We start from the raw sequence: 18,414 nt of genomic DNA, 5'->3' as shown, positions 1-18,414 counted from the left end.
TCTGCTCAGATACCCTAGAGGCACCTCAACGTGAATGCCCAAAATGGGACTTATCATCTCCTGCCCAAGCTGTTTCTCCATTACTCTAGCTGCTCAGGGCCAGCTTCATGGGCGGGTGACCTGTGCATCTGCACAGGCACCGTGTTTAGAAGGGCCCCATACTTAGTTTAACAGTCTGCTGTTGCAATCTTTAACTCTTAGTAAGTTTTGAATATTTTCATTTTGCACTGGGCCCCCAAAATTATGTGGCCAGTCCTGTCTCTCCAAGAGTGGCATCGCCATTACTCCTGTCACTGAAACCAACCACCTGGGACTAATCCCCAATTCTCCCTTCCTTCATTTCCATGCCCAATCACGCTGTTTCACGCCCAGAGTTTTGTACCAAGCAAAGGCTCACCTTGCGTGGAGTGCCTTTTTTCCCTACTTCAGAGAGTTAGCTTCCACTGTCCTTTCATTGTTAATCAAGATTCACCTCTACCAGAGATACTACTGATGCCCCAGTCTGCTACTGACTCCTCCTCTTGGTCCTCCACCTGCACAGACCTGTCCCTACGTCTGTCATTTTGTCCTTGCGTCACTATCTTGTCTCTCTTCTCCCAACTGACTGTGAGCCTCTTGATGGCTGATTTTATTTTCTTTTTATCTCCAGTTCCCAGCTCAGTGTTTGGCATATAGAAAATATTTTAAAAATATTTATCGAATAAGATTGCTATTATTTCAAAAAAGTTTACTAATTCACTTTTGAAAAACGTAATCGCTTGATCTGTACAAATGTTCTTCCCTTTTAAAATAAAATTCATTTTCTCCTAAAGCGATCCTCTCATTTCCCTCCTGCACCTTCAGAGAAACTCACCACAGCCAACTGCTCCAGAGCTTATGTTACACCCCGAATGCATTTTTAACCATCCTCCAGGACATAGTCCCTTGGGGTCACTTCTTCAAGTAAGAACAGCTGGCCCTCTATGCCACTGGGAGCTTCCAGACAGTGCTGGCTCATACACAATGAATGGTTTTGTGCTGAAAAGTTGCCAGAATTCCTTGGCAATGCCACCAAGATTCGAGGATACAGGAAAGCAAACTGGGAAGCAGAGGGACAAGAAGTCTCTCTCTAACCCCAGGCCCCCATTTGCTCTCATGGACCTTCAACAGTCATCAGACTGGACATCCTGGGAAATCCTATTTAAAAAACAATCTCTTGATTTGGCTGCAGCAGGGAGTTAAAAGAAACCATCCCATCCCCATCATCAGAACCTAGTCAGCATTGATTATCACCTCATCATTCACTGAACATCTACTGAGGGAAACGCGCTGGGTGAGGTATTATCAAGGGAGACAAGGGCCAAAAAGTCTCCACATTCAGGAAATTAAGAATATTATTATGAGATAGATAAATTTCACTAATGCCTTACTACTCCAAGTGTGGTCCACAGACCAGCAGCATAAGCATCCCCTGGAAGTTTGTCAGAAATGCCAAATTCCAAGGCCCTCCTCAAGACCTCCTGAATCAGAATTTGCATTTTAACAAGAGCAGAGAAGAGCCACATGAACACCCTAGACCAAGAAGCACTTACACATCCCTCCCAGGGCTGAATACCGACTCCTTTTAGCTTGAATCGAGTTCAAATCTCAGTTGCAAAACCTGCCATAACGTCTTCTGATCATAATCTCATTTTTTTTTTCCATCTCTGGACTCCCCATCCGGCTCTCTGATACTTCATAGGAGCAGCGACTTGAATCCTTCATCACACACAGTGGGAACTAGGAGAACACTGTGCTCTCTACAGAATGCCTATCATGCAGGCATGTCAATCTCATATTAGATTCTCCATGGGGCAAATTCTGATATTTCCATTCCTGCAATGTTTCTAAGTTGTCCCCAAAAGCTACTTAGAAAAAGAATAACTTAAAAATTCAAGTGACTAACAGACCTGAATCAGGTGGCTTACATTTTAAACACAGTACATTGTTGCTGTACATTTTCCTCAATCAAGATGGGTCTCAATGTGTGACATGGCTTTATCTAATTATTAGAGTTGAAAAACTCAAGATTCAGCTGGAGAACAAGTACAATGGGGAAATGCTTACTACAGCAGAGGCTGACCTTGTCCTTACTCTTAACATTGTGACACACACAAACACACACACATGCAAGTATATAGTTACTACTAAGAATTCCAAATACACACATATATATTTTCCGTACATATTGGGTGTTTTTAATTTAAGTGCTATCATTTCAAGCTCTTGTACCTTGAAATCTTGGAGGCCAGGATGAATGAGAGCTTTATTTCATTTTGCTTTTTTAAAGATTTTACAGGAAGTTTGCTATATTGACAGTCACTGAAATCAGCAATTCTTAAGCTAGTTAGCCTCAAAACTTCTTTACACTATTGAGGACCTATAGAACTCTTATTTGGGTTGTCTATATCAATATCTGCTGAGAATATTTTTACATACTCAATTTTTCAATCAAATAAAAATAATAAGAAATCCACTGCACATTAACATAAATTACATATTTGTATGAAAAATATATTTTACTTACAAAATAATAACTAATTTAGTGAGAAAAGTAGCATTGTTTTACATTTTTTCAAATATCTTTTATGTCTGGCTCAAGAGAAGACAGCTGGATTCTCACATCAGTTTCTTTATTCAACGTGTTGCCATATCACCTATCACACAGCCTCTGGAAGACTCCACTGTACACTTGTGAGAGAATGAGAGTGGAAAGGCAAACAATATCTCAACAAGTGTGACAAGACAATTCAATGGAGAAAAAATAGTTTTTTCAAGAAATGGCTCTGGGACAACTGGATGTCCACATGCAAAAGAAGAAAGTTGGATACCTGCTTTACACCCTACACAAAAATTAACTCAAAGTGGATCCAAGATGGGGAGTGGCTTTGTGATGTAATTTACATTAAGACATATACATTTTGTTTTCCTTCCAGTTTCTGACAAAGAGCTCCTAAAACTCAGAATTTCCTAAGAAGTGAGAGCAATAAGGGTGTCTTCTGTTATGTTAATGAGGTGGCTTTTGGGAAGCACCTAAGGATGGGGGCTGGTTGCCAGGGGAACCAATCAGGTGACTAGAGGATTGGAATTCTTAGTGCCACCCCCTGAGCTGGGGGGTTAGGGACTGGTGATTGAGTTCAATCACCAAGGACTAATGATTTAATCAATCATGACTGTGTAATGAAGCCTCCATAAAAACCCAAAGGGATGGGGTTCAAAGAGCTCCTGGTTGGTGAACACATGGACATCTGGGGAGAGTGGCGTACCCCTAGAGGACATGGAAGCTACGTGCCCTTTCCCTATACTTTGCCCTATGTAGCTCTTCCATAGGGCTGTTCCTGAGTTGTACCCTTTTAGGATAAACTGGTGATCTAGTAAACAGGCTGTTTCTCTGAGTTCTGTGAGCCAGTCAAGCAAATTAATCAAACCCACACATGAGGTCATGGGAACCTCCAATCTATAGCCAGTGGGTCAGAAGCCCAGGTGACAACCTGGACTTGGGACTGTCACCTGAAGGGGAGGGCAGTCTTGTGGGCCTGAGCCCTTAACCTGTGGGTTTTGATGCTATCTTCAGGTAGACAGTGTCAGAACTGAGTTGAATTGTAGGTGCAGCTGGTGTCAGAGAATTGTTGCACGTGTGGGGAAACCCCCTCATACAGTGGAATTGGTACAGAACCCTCTTAGGCTGTTAATGGGTACAGATTTATTTGGGAGATGATGAAAATGTTTCAGAATTAGACGGTGGTGATGGTTGCGCAGCCTTGTGAATATACAAAAATCCACTCAATTGTACATTTTAAAATGGTGAGTTTATCGTATGTCAATTACATATTAACACAACAATGAATCAAAGATCTGAATAGAAGAGCTAAAACTATAAAATTGATATAAGAAAACATAGGCATAATTCCTCATGCCCTTGGATTAGGCCATAGTTTCTTAGCTATGACATCCAAAACATAAGCAACAAAAGAAAAAAAAACAGATACAGCGGATATCTTCAAAATTTAAAAATTTTTGACGCCACCAAGAAAGTAAAAAGACAGCCCACAGAATGGGGAAAAATATTTGCAAATCATTTATTGTATAAGCGGTTTGTATCCAGAATACATAAAGAACTCTTACAATTCAATAATAAAAAGACAACCCAATTTAAAAACGGGCAAAAGATCCAAATAGAGAGTACTCCAAAGAAGATATGCAAATGGCCAAGAAGCACATGAAAAGAAGCTCAACATCAAGAAAATGCAAGTCAAAACCACAATGAGACACCACTTAGCACCCACTAAGATGGTATAATCAGACAGATAAGGGTTAGCAAATATGTGGAGAAATCTGAAACCATTATGCACTGCTGGTGGGATCGTAAACTGGGCAGCCACTTGGGAAAACAGTTTGGCCGTTCTTCAGAAGATTAAACATAGAGTTACCACATGACCCAGTAATTTCAAGCCTAGGTATACACCCAAGAGAAATGAACTATGTATTTATACAGCAAGTTTTACAAGAATGTTCACTGCAACATTATTCATGTTAGCCAAAAGGGGGAAACAATCCTATTGATGAGTTAATAAATAAAATGTGATCTATCCATACAATGAAATATTATTCAGCAATAAAAAGGAAATAAATATTGATATGTGCTACAAAATGGATAATCTTGAAAACATGCTAAGTGAAAGAAGCCAGACACAAAAGCCCACATATTGGACAATTACATTTTTATCAAATGTGTACAATAGACAAATCCATAGAGACAGAAAGTAGATTAGTGATTACCTAGGGGTGAGAGGTTTGGGAGGAAGTGAGGGTATGACTGCTACAGGGCTCAGAGTTTCTTTCAGGGATGATGAAAGTTCTAAAATTGATTGTGGTGACGCTCACACAATTCTGTGAATATATTAAATTTATACACTTTGAGTACGTGTGTGAATTTTACAGTATGTGAATCATATCTCAATAAAACTGCTACCCAATACAAGCAAACAACATCTTCACATTATTTTGAAATTACTTTGAACCTCATAGATGCCCTGAAAGTATCTCAGGGACTTCCAGGGGTCCCGGAACAACCTTGAGAACCGCTGACCCAGACAAAGCATCTAGACTTGCTGTTGGAGGTCATCTTCCTAGAAGTCATTGCCCCCTTCCCCTTCCTCCTTCTGGAAAGAGGCCTGGGTTTTTGGTATTGACCCCTCTCCCGTGCAGAACACCACCAGGAGGGAAGTTGGTCCCACCCTGAGTCCCAGGGTCAGACTCCGGTCACCTTAAGCTAATCAGTAAATTCCCTTCCACTGATGACAGTCACTGGTGCAGGGTTGGGCATGCGGCCTAGGAGGTCTGATCAGAGTGACTGCAGGACTTTTGCTTGGAATGCTGAGTCGGAAGAGGTTTCTCTCTTCCTCTGGAGGGGACCCTATGAAAACGTGAGAACTGGAACTACTACAACCATCCCAACAGCAGTCCGAGGATAAAGCCATCACAAAAGGCAGGACGGTCCTTGAACTAAGTCCTTAACCCAGGCCTCCTGGATATATGAGCCAGTAAATGTCCTTAATGTTAAAGTCAGTTTGAATTAGAGTTTGCTAGATGAGTGAAAAGCATCCAGCTATATACTGTCCAACCGATGTGGAGCTAACAGGATTCCATTGTCCTCACAGTCAATGCACTCTGCCATTGCTTTGAGGACGTCAAGACATAATGATGCAGGGTCGGTGAGGCAAGGAGTCGAAAGAAAGATTTCTTGGACTCTCAAGATCTGGGAGTAGTGCTCTTTTATTTAGAGAATAGTGTGGAATAGCATGGGGACAGGACCTATGGGCAGGCAGAGCTGCTGCTGCCGGCATGGGGACAGGACCAATGGGCAGTCAGGGCTGCTGCGTGGGGACAGGACCCACGGGCAGTCAGAGATGATGCTGGCATGGGAAGCTGCTGCTGCCCCCGCTACTGCTGCCGCTTCTGCTGCCAACATGGGTGGAGAGTAAGGCTAAATTTATGGCATAGGTATGTGAGCCATCTCTTTACAAGACAAAAGAAAGAACATGTAAAAAGTTAAAATGGTATCAGCGCAGGTGGGGTCTGGCCATTGGGTGGTCCCACAACTCTTAGATAAGAATCAAATTGGATTAAGTAAAGGCCAGAAGCCACCACGCTAAATCAGTTACATGAGGTTGCCAGACAGTAACCAACTTAAGTTCTTGCCTTCCCCATTAATAGTTTCCAGAGACAAGGCCATCCCGCTTCCCCCTGGCACACAGAGGGAGGCATCTCCACAGATGGAGGTTCCCCCCACAAATGCAAATGCCTCCCAACAAAGGGCAAGCAAATTCCACTCCTTGGAGCTTGCTTCTCATCTGCAGTTTTAAAATTAACCAGCCTAAAATCCTCAACAATAAGATCTTAGTAGACCATTGAAATAACATTACTTTTTTTCAGAATATATTTAATACAAAGAGCTGGCCCACGTAATCTAGGCCTAAAAACGTCAGACCTGGGCCACACTATTTAACAAACTGTCTCTCCCTTCTGTTCCTTTTGTGTCTGATTTTCAGTGGACCCTGAATGGCATTCTAGATGAGTTTGATAGAGAAAAGTGTGGGATTGTCCTTCTAGCAGAAAAGGTGTGGCTGGGGCTGGCCCCAAGGCCGAGTGGTTGGGTTCGCGTGCTCCACTTAGGCGGCCCAGTGTTCAGATCCTGGGTGGGGAAATGGCACTGCTCATTAGGCCATGTTGAGGCCGCGTCCCACATGCCACAAGTAGAAGGACTCACAACCAAAATATGCAACTATGTACTGGGGGGATTTGGGGAGAAAAAAAAAGCAGAAAAAAAAAAGAAAAGGTGTGGCTGTTATTTGCTCTTGGCTTGGATTTCACAGCAGGATTGTCATGGGGCCCGACACTCAGCTTAGCACATATGGATGTCTGCATGTGACCATCCAATTCCTGCTCCAACAGAGAAGAAACTCAGGGAGCAGTAGCTCTTGCCCTTTTTTAAAACTAAATTGATTATAGTAGTACTCTCCATTTGGATGGTGTTTTGACAGTCACAATGTGCTTTTGCACACATCATCTCAGGTCTTGCACAGTCAGAAACTGATAGAATTTGGGCTAAAAACATTAGATTCTAAGTCAAGGACTTCCCACTACTTAGGATTACCTCTAATACACCTTCACATAATATCAAGATAACAGTTGATATTTTTCTCAGTGCTTACTGTGGGCCGGGGACTAAGCACTTGACATATGAGATGGCTTGTAGCTGCCCAGAACGCAGCAATTCAGTAAGGACTGAACTGATATTTATAACACAAACTAAGAAGAATTATCCAATAATTTTTCTTGTCCTGGAATTTGATCACACAGAGAGTCCCTGAAATATGCCAGGGTTTATGTAACTTTTTATTAAACTCTCCTGACAGTTGTATTGTAACAATAATTGTAATTCACTTTGACCTATTCTGACAGACACTACTGCTTGCTCAGCCAACAGCCATCCCTGCCCCTCACCACAGACACACACACACCTCTCCATTCCCCCCATAATGGTAAAGTCCATCTCTCGTTATAGAGAGTGAAGAGTGAAGAGTGAAGACACCAGACACACACCATCCTAGACACTTCTGCAGCTAGGGCATGGGTATATGACCCAATCCTGGCCAATGGGATCCGATGAGAAGATTTATGAGGGCCTCTAGAAAAGGTGTTCTTCCATGATTAAAAGGAATGCATGAGGAAATACCGCGTTTTATATGGTGGATGTGGTAGTGCCTAGCGACATCCAGAATTACTGCAGCCATCTCATAATCATGACGACTGGGTGACATAACTGATGTGCTGAGGATGGCAGAGCGGAAAGGTGGAAAGTGTGTGGGTCCATGCAGAGCTGCTGAACAACACTGAAGCTGCCCTACCTCTGGACTTCTCCTTAGGTAAGATAATAAGTGTCCTTACTATTGAAGCCACGTTAGCTGGCCTGCTGTCTTACTTTCAGCCTAAAGCATCCTAACTCTCAAGTCTCAAGAGGCAGTGCTCCAGAGAAGAAAGGGCTCCGGACTTTGAGTCAAATGACCTGGGTTCTGGTTCACTTACTTCCCAGGTGACCCAAATTGCTTCATCTCTCTGAACCTCCTTTTCCATAACTCTAAGATTGAGATAAAACAGAGATAATACAAGAGAGTTATAAAAATCACAGGAGATAATATGTATACAACCACTCTGTCAACAGCAATGTTTTACGCAAATGTAATTGATTTTATGTAATAAGTAAACCATATACTTTTAGAACTGGAGTCATCCATCTACCCAATTCCCTTATTTTACAAAAGAAGAAACTTTGACTCCAATGTCAAATGAGTCACTCAATGTCACACAACTGGTTAGTAACATAACTAAACCACACATCTCCTGATTCCCAATCTAATGTTGTCATGCTACCCTCATGCTGATAGGTAATGAGACAGACTAAATGTTGGGCACTCATTCATTCAGCAAGTGTTTACTGAACACATACTATATGTCAGATTCTACTCTAGCTACTGGGGACTCCTTGATGAACACCAACAACAAAATGTTCCTGAACTCATGGATTTAATAGTGTGGAAAGGAAATTAATCTATATCTACAAGTATTTGCTGAGTGCCTACTACGTGCTAGGACTATGCTAGGATTTCTACTCAAATCCAGATCCAAATTTGCAGCCGATTCCAACAATATCAACCATGTGTACCAGGCTTTGCTAAAGAATGAATAATGTGAAAGTCTACATATTACTCAATCAAAGTCAGCATTAAAAATAGCAGGTTCATTAGAAGGACTTAGGAATACCATGCTGGCATCCAAAAACGTGGACAGATGGGGAAGATGGCTAGGACTCCACTCCACTTGAAAGAGGAAGACTGAATGAAAGAGGTTAGAGCTCAGCCACGTCCTTCTACAGTCTCCAGGATCAAGGGTTGGCTCAACCCGAAAAGACCAGTAGAGAGCATTTAGAGACTCCTTCCCTTCCCCAGGCCTCTGTCTGGTGCCCTAGACTCTGCTTTGCTCACTGTCAATTTGAATTCCTCTTCCACCCTACCTAAACATTCACATGCAAATGACGTGATGACAAAAAATCCCAGACCCTGTGAAAAAAGACAGAGCAAGTGGCTTTTGGCATCTCCTCCTGGGAATGGCTATCAGGCTGCTGAGACCTGCCATTAGGTCGGTTGTTGGAGAGTTTTCTTTGCTAAAATACAGCACAATATATAATTTGGAAAAAGAATGCTTAAAGAATATTTAAAGGCTATTGTTTTTCAAAAAGAACCCATAAACCACCTCTTGCGCAGGTTATGGAGAGAGGATGTGTTCATCACTGTGCAACAGTCCATACGCTCCTTTAACTTGGCGATTCCAAGGAATGGAGGAAAAAGGCAAGGAAGGAAGGAAGGAAGGAAGGAAGGAAGGACAGATGGACTTCCCAGGGTACGTACTGGTGACTCCAAAAGGTTCTTTAAAAAAAAAAAAAATCCCTTTGTTCTCACTCTAAACAAATGGAAAGTTTCTTGGGACCTTACACCCAGAAGTGCAATTTCAATTCCTGGGTACAGAACACTCTAGGAAGGTACAAGGTCCAAAATTATCAAAATAAAAACCTTTTAATTCATTTTAATTGGTTAAATGATAATTTCCACTTAAGGGCAGCAAAAGATGTGCCACAAAATGAAACATTGGATTTCTTTTCAGAATGCCAAAATCAACATTTTGGAACACTGCATTTTACCTCTTTGGCATCAGTTGGGCAGAACAAACTCTAACTTTCCACACTGTTATTGGGCTGGCACAATTTATTGTTTCCCAGAACACCAGACAACAAATACATGTCCTTTGGGGATGGCTTATCTATTCTAGGACTTAGTCCGGAAAGGGGAAAAAGTCAGGGGCGCTCCCACCAAGTGAGTCTGGACAGGGCAGACAGAGGGCTGAGAGAGCAGAGGAGAAGCCCACAGCCCACTGCCTGCTCTTGCCCCTCATTATCGCATGTTCAGGATGGGTTAAAGGACTTGTACATGCACTTTAGGACTTAAAGCAAAGAGCACAATCACTCTCTCTGGATCACAGGACAGTACACGCCAAACGTTTGTGCGCCACCCTGTGGCAGCAGGAAAACTGCCCACGCTGCTAATCCTTTCATTAAGGATTAAGCAGTGCTCAGCTCAGAATGAAATCAAGATCCTCCAGAACATTCAGTGGGCAAGGAGCTCTGCATTTAGAAGACAGCTCAATCCTGGAGCTTCAAGCCTTGGAGAAGGTGAGAAGAGGAATTCCCAGAGATAAGTAAGTAAATAGATTCAAGAGTCAGAAGCTAACATGCTGAGCCCTGACATGACTCTTCCGGATTGTGCGCACCGAGTGGGTCATGGCAGCGGGCACACACCAGCCTACATATACACGCACCTAAAGTGCACACATGCGCGCACACGCCCACACAAACACACACGCCCTAGCAGCTCACACCAGATCTCCTGCAAGCACAAAGGCACTTACTACCCGAGGATGGGACTGTCAGAAAAACTGCCTTCACCCAAACAACTCTCCCTTCTCCAGCTTGGCGAGAGCCAACGTCCACCAACAATCCAAGGGGCGTTTTTTCCCCGGGACCCAGGTCCCGCAGGGTCCCTCCCTGCCCGCCTCACAGCCCTTTTCCTTTGTCTGAAACAGATTTCACAGGATTCCTTCTGAGGTAGCTCCAGTTCCGCGCAGCGCGTGCCCGTACCTCAAGGCTGAAGCTCTGGGCAGCCTGGCCTCTCTCACTCCCAGGAAACGTAGCCGCCGCCCCACGCGAAGAAAGGGCACGGGAAGGGAGGCGGCAGGGAGCGGGAGCGGGAGCGGGTCCCTGGGGCTGAGGGCACCTTCAGAGCCCAGGTGCGGGAGAGAGAAATGAGGCAACCCAGGCTGGTGCATGCCTCCTCCACGTGGTAGAAGAGATGAAGGATAGTGGTGACATGCAGGTGCCCCTGTGGGCTCTCAGAGCTCCCATTTCCTGGCGCGGTGGGGGACAGCAGTGTTAGGGTCTCCCAGGAGACAGCTGCCCCGCGCCCCAAGCCTGGGCGCAGCGAGACGTGCGCATAGCATGCACTCCGGGAAAGAGCCAAGACTGGTACATGCGACTGGTGCCTGCCTGGGACACTATTCCCCATTGTTTGGTTGGCGCCCAACCTCAGAGGGCGGAGGAAGTGAAATCTGGCTTTCCAGTAGGCACCAGGGTGGGGTCCTCGCCCCTGCCAGCACACGCCCACCCGCGGAGCCCCACCCCCAGCCCCGCCCTGTGAGTCCCAGCCTCCTTTGTCCCGCGCTGCCCACACCTGGATGCGTCAGGAAATATCCGAGTAGTTCACTGCCTTTCACCTCCTGGGTGAGCGATTTGATGCTGGAGCACGAAAGTGGATCATTTTCATGGTCCTCCTGCCTCTCGGCACACAGTTGCAGGAGGCGAACATACACCGCGGCCCAGAGGAGCGAGCCGGTGGCTCGGGGCCGGGGCGGCGCTTGTCCGCGCGGACACACACCCTGGTGGACGCACCGTCCCGGACACCCGGAGCGGCTCAGCCACAGGACAACAGTGGAGATGGGCGCCTGTGGCCACACCTGCTGGACAGCCTGGGCGCGGCAGGCGGGTCCCTCCCTCGCTCTCCCTCCTCCCTCGCCTCCGCCTCGCCCGCTCCTTCCCCCTCCTCCGCCCGTCGCGCGCGCTCATGCGCCTCCCTCTGGCTGGGTTCCCTTGCCCAGGAGGCCCTGAGCCCGAGACCCCCGGCGGGCCCGCGACGCCTTCACTCCCACGCGTGCAGAGCAGCGGGAGGAGAAGACGGAGGGACGGCTGGCGCTGGTGGCCTGGGTGCCCCGGCAGTGGGCTGCTCCGGCGTCGCTGCATCAGGCTGGGCCTGGCCGCCTCCTGCTCCCGCCGGGATTGCTCTAGGTCCTGGTCGCGCTTGTCCCTGCCTGGGCTCCCCTACTCGTCCAACAGCGCCCTGCTAGACTAGGCCCCAGGGACCTGGCCGCGGGCGGGGGTGGAGGGTGATCCTGGCCTACACTCCGGGGATTATTCCACCGCAGGAGAGGATTGTGGGACCAGGGGCGAACCCTGGAGAGGGACAGGAGGCCTTGGCAGGGCTACACCAGGAATGTGGCTAATAGCAACAACAATCTTTGTACTCATGGGGATTTTTTTAAGCCTGTATTTTATTTTATATTAACCGGGAGTCAGTCTCCTGCTCTAAGAATTTCAGAGCCTCCCTTACGCAAGTTCTCGTTTATGTCTTCCGACATCTCCCTGTGATCTTTGGTAGCGGTACCTTAGACCCAGCAAGAGGGTCCCTCTCCTGCCCCTCCCTCTTTAGGAACCTTCCTCCTGCTCCCCTTCTGGAGGGATCCGGATGGGCCCCGTCCGGATTTAGACCAATCTCTGGGTACTGGGGACTCTGGAATTCCCTGCCCGCCTCCACGGTGTTGGGGGTAGCGGATCTCCTGCCCCTCTGTCTGCCCCAGGGCGGCTCAGTCCCCCGTGTGATGTGTTCATAGGCCCAAGGAGGGGCCAAGACTCGACTCTGGAGGCAGGTGGTCAGAGATTGGACGTGGGGACCAGGACTTCCTGGAGTAGAAAGAAAAGGAGGGCCTCTCACCCCGCTGCCCTTCCTGAGCCGAACAGGTCATTATCACGGAGTATTTGTTAGAGGAGGGACTTGTCGCCCTGTTCTCACCTCTTGCTGCAGCTGCCCAGGGCCCCCTCTCCAGAGATACACCCTGTCCTGGGGCTGGGGGCGGGGTGGCCCAGCCATTTCACCCAACCTTGGCAAACTCCGAGGGGCCACATATGCCCTGGGACACCCGGTGGGGTCGGCTGAGGCTTGGTGGGGCCTGCACTGCAGTGGGACATCTCCCTCTGCCTGCTCCTGCTTTCTCTCCCTGCTGATTACTAATAAATACCCTACAGGCCAAACTCAGTCTCAGGATCTGCTTCTGGAGACTCCAAACTGTCACAATTTACCAAGATGGGAGGATAGAGTATATTTTATTTGACACTTGATGTGTTGATTGTTGCATTTAAATCTTTAGATAATAGTGTGTGAGCCCCCATGTGTAGCCTTGCCCTGGGCTTTTGAGGGTTAGGGCCAGGCCTGACAGGGAGGTCAGCATGGAGGCTCTGGGAAGATGTGGATTTGATTCTTGGCCCAGCTATTGGCCAACCCTAGGGGTCCTGGGAAAGTCTCTTCATTTCTTTTCTCAGCTTCCAAGGCGAGCACATCTGTGTTTGTTCTGGCCATCTCACAGGTGGCTGAGAAGCTGGAGGAGGCAAGGCCAGTGGAGGGCAGGTTATAGTCTGTGGTCTGTAAAGCCCCATGTGCATAGATGAGCTGGCAGTGATAGGACTGTCCCACTCCAGTGTGAAACTGCAGCGGGAGTCGACTCATCTCTCCCACCCCAAGGAGCAGATCTGAGATTGCCTAGAGATCAAAGAAAAGTCACCACCGACACAGTCCAAGCTTTTCTTTAAGGTTATATACTTGTCCATCCTTATTATAGTGACCTTTGGTGCCACAAGAGTCATGTTCAATACCCGAAAATCGTTATCTCACATTTCAAGGAAGCAGAATGAGGATGGTGGAAAAACGAACAGAACGAAGATCACCCAAAGTGGGACTGCAAGGCACAGAAGTTTGAGGAAATGAGAAGAAACCAGGATTGGCCACCTGGCCTGGTTTGTTGTGAAGGCTGGGCTTCAGCTGCTGTAAAGATCTGGGCTCTGGAAGCCCTGGGCACACATGGAAAAACAACGAATTACTCCTCATGGTCACCTGGAGTGACGTATTCACTGAAGGCAAGGCTTTGGGAAACCAAGTGGCCACCGTCCAAAAAATAACATGAAGAGCAAGAGGAGTTCAAGACTGAACTCAAGTGATGAGGTTAAAGCTGGACCACTCAAAGGAATGCAGTGACATGCTCGGAGTCCTGAATGCTCAGCTCAAGAGTTAAAAATCTGTATTTTCTTAGAACAGAGCTAAAAAACAATTATTAATTGAACCGCAAGGCTAAAAACCAAACTCAAAATTTTGCCTACAAGATGCCAAATTAGAAAGTCAATTGACTTACCAGCCTCCCCATATTTCATGTGTGAGAGATAGTTATCACTAGGAAAAAGCGGGAATCTGGGAATGGAAATGGGACCATAAAGGAGGATTTGGATAAGCCTAGTAACTGAAGCCCCCAGGCCCCTCTTGGCAGCAGAAGCAAAGCCTTTTCCCTTCCGTATGAGGCTGTCCCTGCCTTGTTTGAGGCCCTATCTGACCTCCCCTGACACAATTACCTTGGAAATCTCCTGCCCCACCCACCAGCCCATCTCCTCTGACTCCTGTCACTCTTAATACTTGGATCAGATGCAGGCACACCCTGGGAGGCCAGTTACAAAGTCAATCCCAGGAACAGGAAGAATTGCAAGGTTTTGAGAATTTAAATGGAAAAGTATACATATGAATAAACATAGATTTGTCAATTTGAGTGCAGTGTCCAGTGACTCTGGTTTCAATGTATCATGTAGATAAATTGACTGACTTCTGGACTCAGCTAGATGAGAATGAGACAGAGGAAATCCCCTGGTATTTGTATAGAAAAAAATCCAAAGAATCAAGAAGAAGGGGATATTGAAGTGCATTTTCACATGTAGCCAGCTCACTTCTCTTGTAACCATGTCTCTTGAAGGGGCCTCCACCAAGGCTTTTGGAGAATCATTGGTGAAGTAACCACTGCCATCTTTAGAAATGACCACAGTGGCTGCTCTCATTGGCCAGGGATGCTGTGAAAGACAGTGCAGTTGAAAGGCGCTCCCTGATTTAAGTGGAGTGATGGGAGCCTGGATTAGCAGAGGACAAGTTGTAGTACTTAGCCTTCAGTGCTGAGGAGGGTGTGAGGACAGACATGAACAGAGGAGCTCAAGTAGACTTCAGAGTGATGTGACCCACAGAGAATTTGCTGATCACCAACATCCAACTGAGGTCCCATTTGATCTGTAGGACAGACAAAGTGTCTAGGTCTGGTAAACAAAAGGCTGAGTAAAACTCCCCTCCAAAAATTCCCAAATCTGAACCTGTTCCTACAGATGACCAGAGGCATTTGAGTAAAGGAAAGATGGGCCTACCTGAGGAGTGAGAATTGAGAATGTTGGTCACAGCCGGAAGAGCCGGAAGAGCCAGCAAGAGCCAGTTTTTAATAAATAAGTGGCAGTGGAAGAAGCTGTAGTGTGTCAGGCTCAGTGGTAGCAGCTGCTGCTCCTCAACAGAAAATTCCTAACCCACGGGTCACCACGCTTGAGCCACAGATGGAAAACAAGTGTCCGGGCCACAAAAGATTGAGGGCTGTAAATATTGTGCATTGCTAAAAACATAAATAAACATTTTTATAGCCATTAAAAGTTGATAATTGGAAAAAGAAATACTTAGATATAAATCTAAAAGAATAATACAAGATTTGTAGGAGGAATGCTACAAAAGTCTGATGTAAGAAATCGAAAAAGAACAAAGTAAAGGCCGAGATATTCCGTGTTTGTGGATGAGACGACTCATTGTTGTTAAGACCAGTTAATCTCAACTTGATTTATGGATTCAATGCAGTTCAAATCAAAATCCCAGCAAGATATTTTGTGGGTACTGACAAATTTTTTCAAAAGTTTCTATGGCAAGGCAAAACACAACACAATACTAAAGAAAAACAAAGTTGGAGGACTGACTTTAGGACTTGATATACAGCTACATTGATCAAGACAGTGCCTACTAGGAAAAGAAGAAAGAAATAATCAATGGAACAGAAGAGAGCCCAGAAATAAACCTACATAAATGTAGTAAACTGATCTTTGACAAAGGAGCAAAGTCAACCCAGTGGAGAATGGATAGGTTTTCTTTTTTTCCCTATTATCCTTTTTATGTTCTGGAATAACTGGACATCCACATGCAAAAAAATTAATCTAGATACAGACCTAAACTATTCATAAAAATGAACTCAAAATGGATCATAGACTTAAATGTAAAATGCAAAACTATAGCACTTCAAGAAGATAATATAAGAGAAAATCAGGGTAACTTTGAGTTTGGTGATGACTCTTTAGATAGAACACCAAAAGCACGATAAGTCAGACTTCATTAAAATTGAAAACTTCTGCTCTGCAAAAGGCACTGTTAAGGGAGTGACAAGACAAACCACAGTCTGGAAGAAAATATTTGCAAAACACATATCAGACAAAGGACTTGTATCCAAAATATACAAACAACTCTTAAAACTCAAAGTAACAAAGTGAATATTTCAATTTAAAAGTAGGCAAAAGATCTGAACAGATAACTGTAGATAATACTGCACACCTTTTAGAGAGTTAAAATCCAAAATACTGATGACACCCAATGCTGGTGAGGAGGTGGAGCAACAAGAACTCCCAGTCAGTGCTGGTGGGAGTGTCAAATGGTACAACCGCTTTGGAAGACAGTTTGGTGTTTTCTTACAAAGCTAAACATATGGTTCCCATCCAGTCCAGCAATTGTGCTCCTGGGCATTAACCCAAATGAGTTGAAAACTGTGTCCACACAAAACCCTACAAACAAATGTTTATAGCAGCTTCACTCATAATTGCCAAAAAGAAGCATCCAAGATGCCCTTCAATAGGTGAGTGGATGAAGAGACAGTGGCGCATCCATATAATGGAATACTATTCAGCAGTAAAAGCAAGTGAGCTATCAAGCCATGAAAAGACATGGAGGCACCTTAAATGGATATTGTTGAGCTAAAGAAGCCAGTCTGAAAAAGCTATAATGCTGTGTGATTCCAACTATATGACCTTCTGGAAAAGGCAAAGATGATAATACTAGGGAAAATTGGGGCCCAAAGCCTGGAGGTAAGATATATGGGACCTCTCTATGTTTTCTGCACAGTTTTTCTGTAAACCTAAAAATGCTGTAAAAGAATTAACTGTGTTAAAAGTTTGATCACTCGGGGCCAGCCCGGTGGTGCAGTGCTTAAGTGCACACGTTCCGCTTCTCTGCAGCCCAGGGTTCACCGGTTTTGGATCCCGGGTGCAGACATGGCACCACTTGGCACCCCATGCTGTGGTAGGAGTCCCATGTATAAAGTAGAGGAAGATGGGTGCAGATGTTAGCTCAGGGCCAGGCTTCCTCAGCAAAAAGTGGAGGACTGGCAGTAGTTAGCTCAGGGCTAATCTTCCTCAGGAAAAAAAAAAATTGATCGCTCTTCACCATGTGAGGACACAGCGAAAAGGCAGCCATCTGCAAGCCAGGAAGGGAGCTCTCACCCGGAACCACATTGCCTGGCACCTGATCTTGGACTTACCAGCCTCTAGAAGTGTGAGAAGATAAATTTCTCTTGCTAAAGCAAAAAAAAATTCATTAAAAATATTTTCTTTTGCGGAAGATTAGCCCTGAGCTAACTACGCCAGTCCTCCTCTTTTTTGCTGAGGAAGCCTGGATTGGAAAGTCGCCTTTTCAAGTATAAAATTTGATCTGAAAGAAGTTATATATCAAATTGTCAAAAGTCATCAAATTGTACACTTTTAATGGGTGCATTTTTGTACATAAATTATACCTCAATAAGATAGGTTCACAGACGCAAACAAGTTTTTAATAAAAAATTGAAAATATTTTATTTAGAAGTTTACTGCTTATTCAATATTTAATATCTTCCCTAATATTTTGTATTTTACCTATGTTATTATAAGTATATACTGAATTTTTTCTCCAAGGCTCATAGCGATGGCCCCAAATTCCTTCCAACTCAACCCAGTGTGCTATGTAAATTCTACAACTGCCAACAAATGAAAAACTTACACATCACAGAGATTTCTAACTATCCATAAAAATATATTCTCCCCTTCATTCACAGGGTGTGGGCTGAAATGTTGCTCTCGATTATTCATGCACCCCCTGCATTAGAATTACACACCCACGCCTTTGCTATATGAGTTCACAGTATCTCTCAATAGAGTAGGCAGAGTATTTTCCCAGTCCCGTTGATGTTGGGTTTAGTCACGTGACTTGCTTTGATCAGTGGAATGTGGGTGAGAGTGACTATGTGACACTTCTGGACTGAGTCTCCAGAGGCATCAAGCATTTCTGCTCACTCCTGTGCACTTCTCTCATGAGAAGAACGTGCCCCAGAGAGACACTGCCTTTGCCACCTGAGCCCCAGAACAAACCTATGTGGAGCAAGTCTGAACCCAACCCACAGCCTGGCACGTGCTCAGCCAACCTGTAGACTAATGACAGCCTTCCAGCCCAGCCTAGCTTAGAGCAGCTGAACAGCAGCCAACGTGCAAATTTGTAAGGGTGAGAGTAAATGCTTGTTGTTTAAAAGCCACCAGGTTTAGGAAGATTT

General features: G+C 45.3%; 1 protein-coding gene across 9 annotated transcripts in view; it reads right to left on the bottom strand.

The window, feature by feature from the left end:
- LOC139078776 (FERM domain-containing protein 3-like) overlaps positions 1–11,723 on the bottom strand; it is a 148,187-nt gene extending 136,464 nt beyond the window's left edge. For 4 of the 9 annotated variants that reach the window (XR_011531870.1, XR_011531871.1, XM_070590867.1 and 1 more), the window contains exon 1: positions 10,769–11,252. The gene's annotated coding sequence lies outside the window, so the exon portion shown is untranslated. Of the gene's footprint in view, positions 1–10,768; positions 11,253–11,357 lie in introns of those variants that run through there. The other 5 variants (XR_011531869.1, XM_070590865.1, XM_070590862.1 and 2 more) reach the window with 3 other exon arrangements.
- Between the last annotated feature and the right edge of the window lie 6,691 nt (positions 11,724–18,414).

This window comes from Equus przewalskii, chromosome 22 (genome assembly GCF_037783145.1).
Source record: "Equus przewalskii isolate Varuska chromosome 22, EquPr2, whole genome shotgun sequence".
In the NCBI taxonomy this organism is placed as follows: Eukaryota; Metazoa; Chordata; class Mammalia; order Perissodactyla; family Equidae; genus Equus; species Equus przewalskii.
This window is presented reverse-complemented; position numbering and strand designations above follow the sequence as displayed.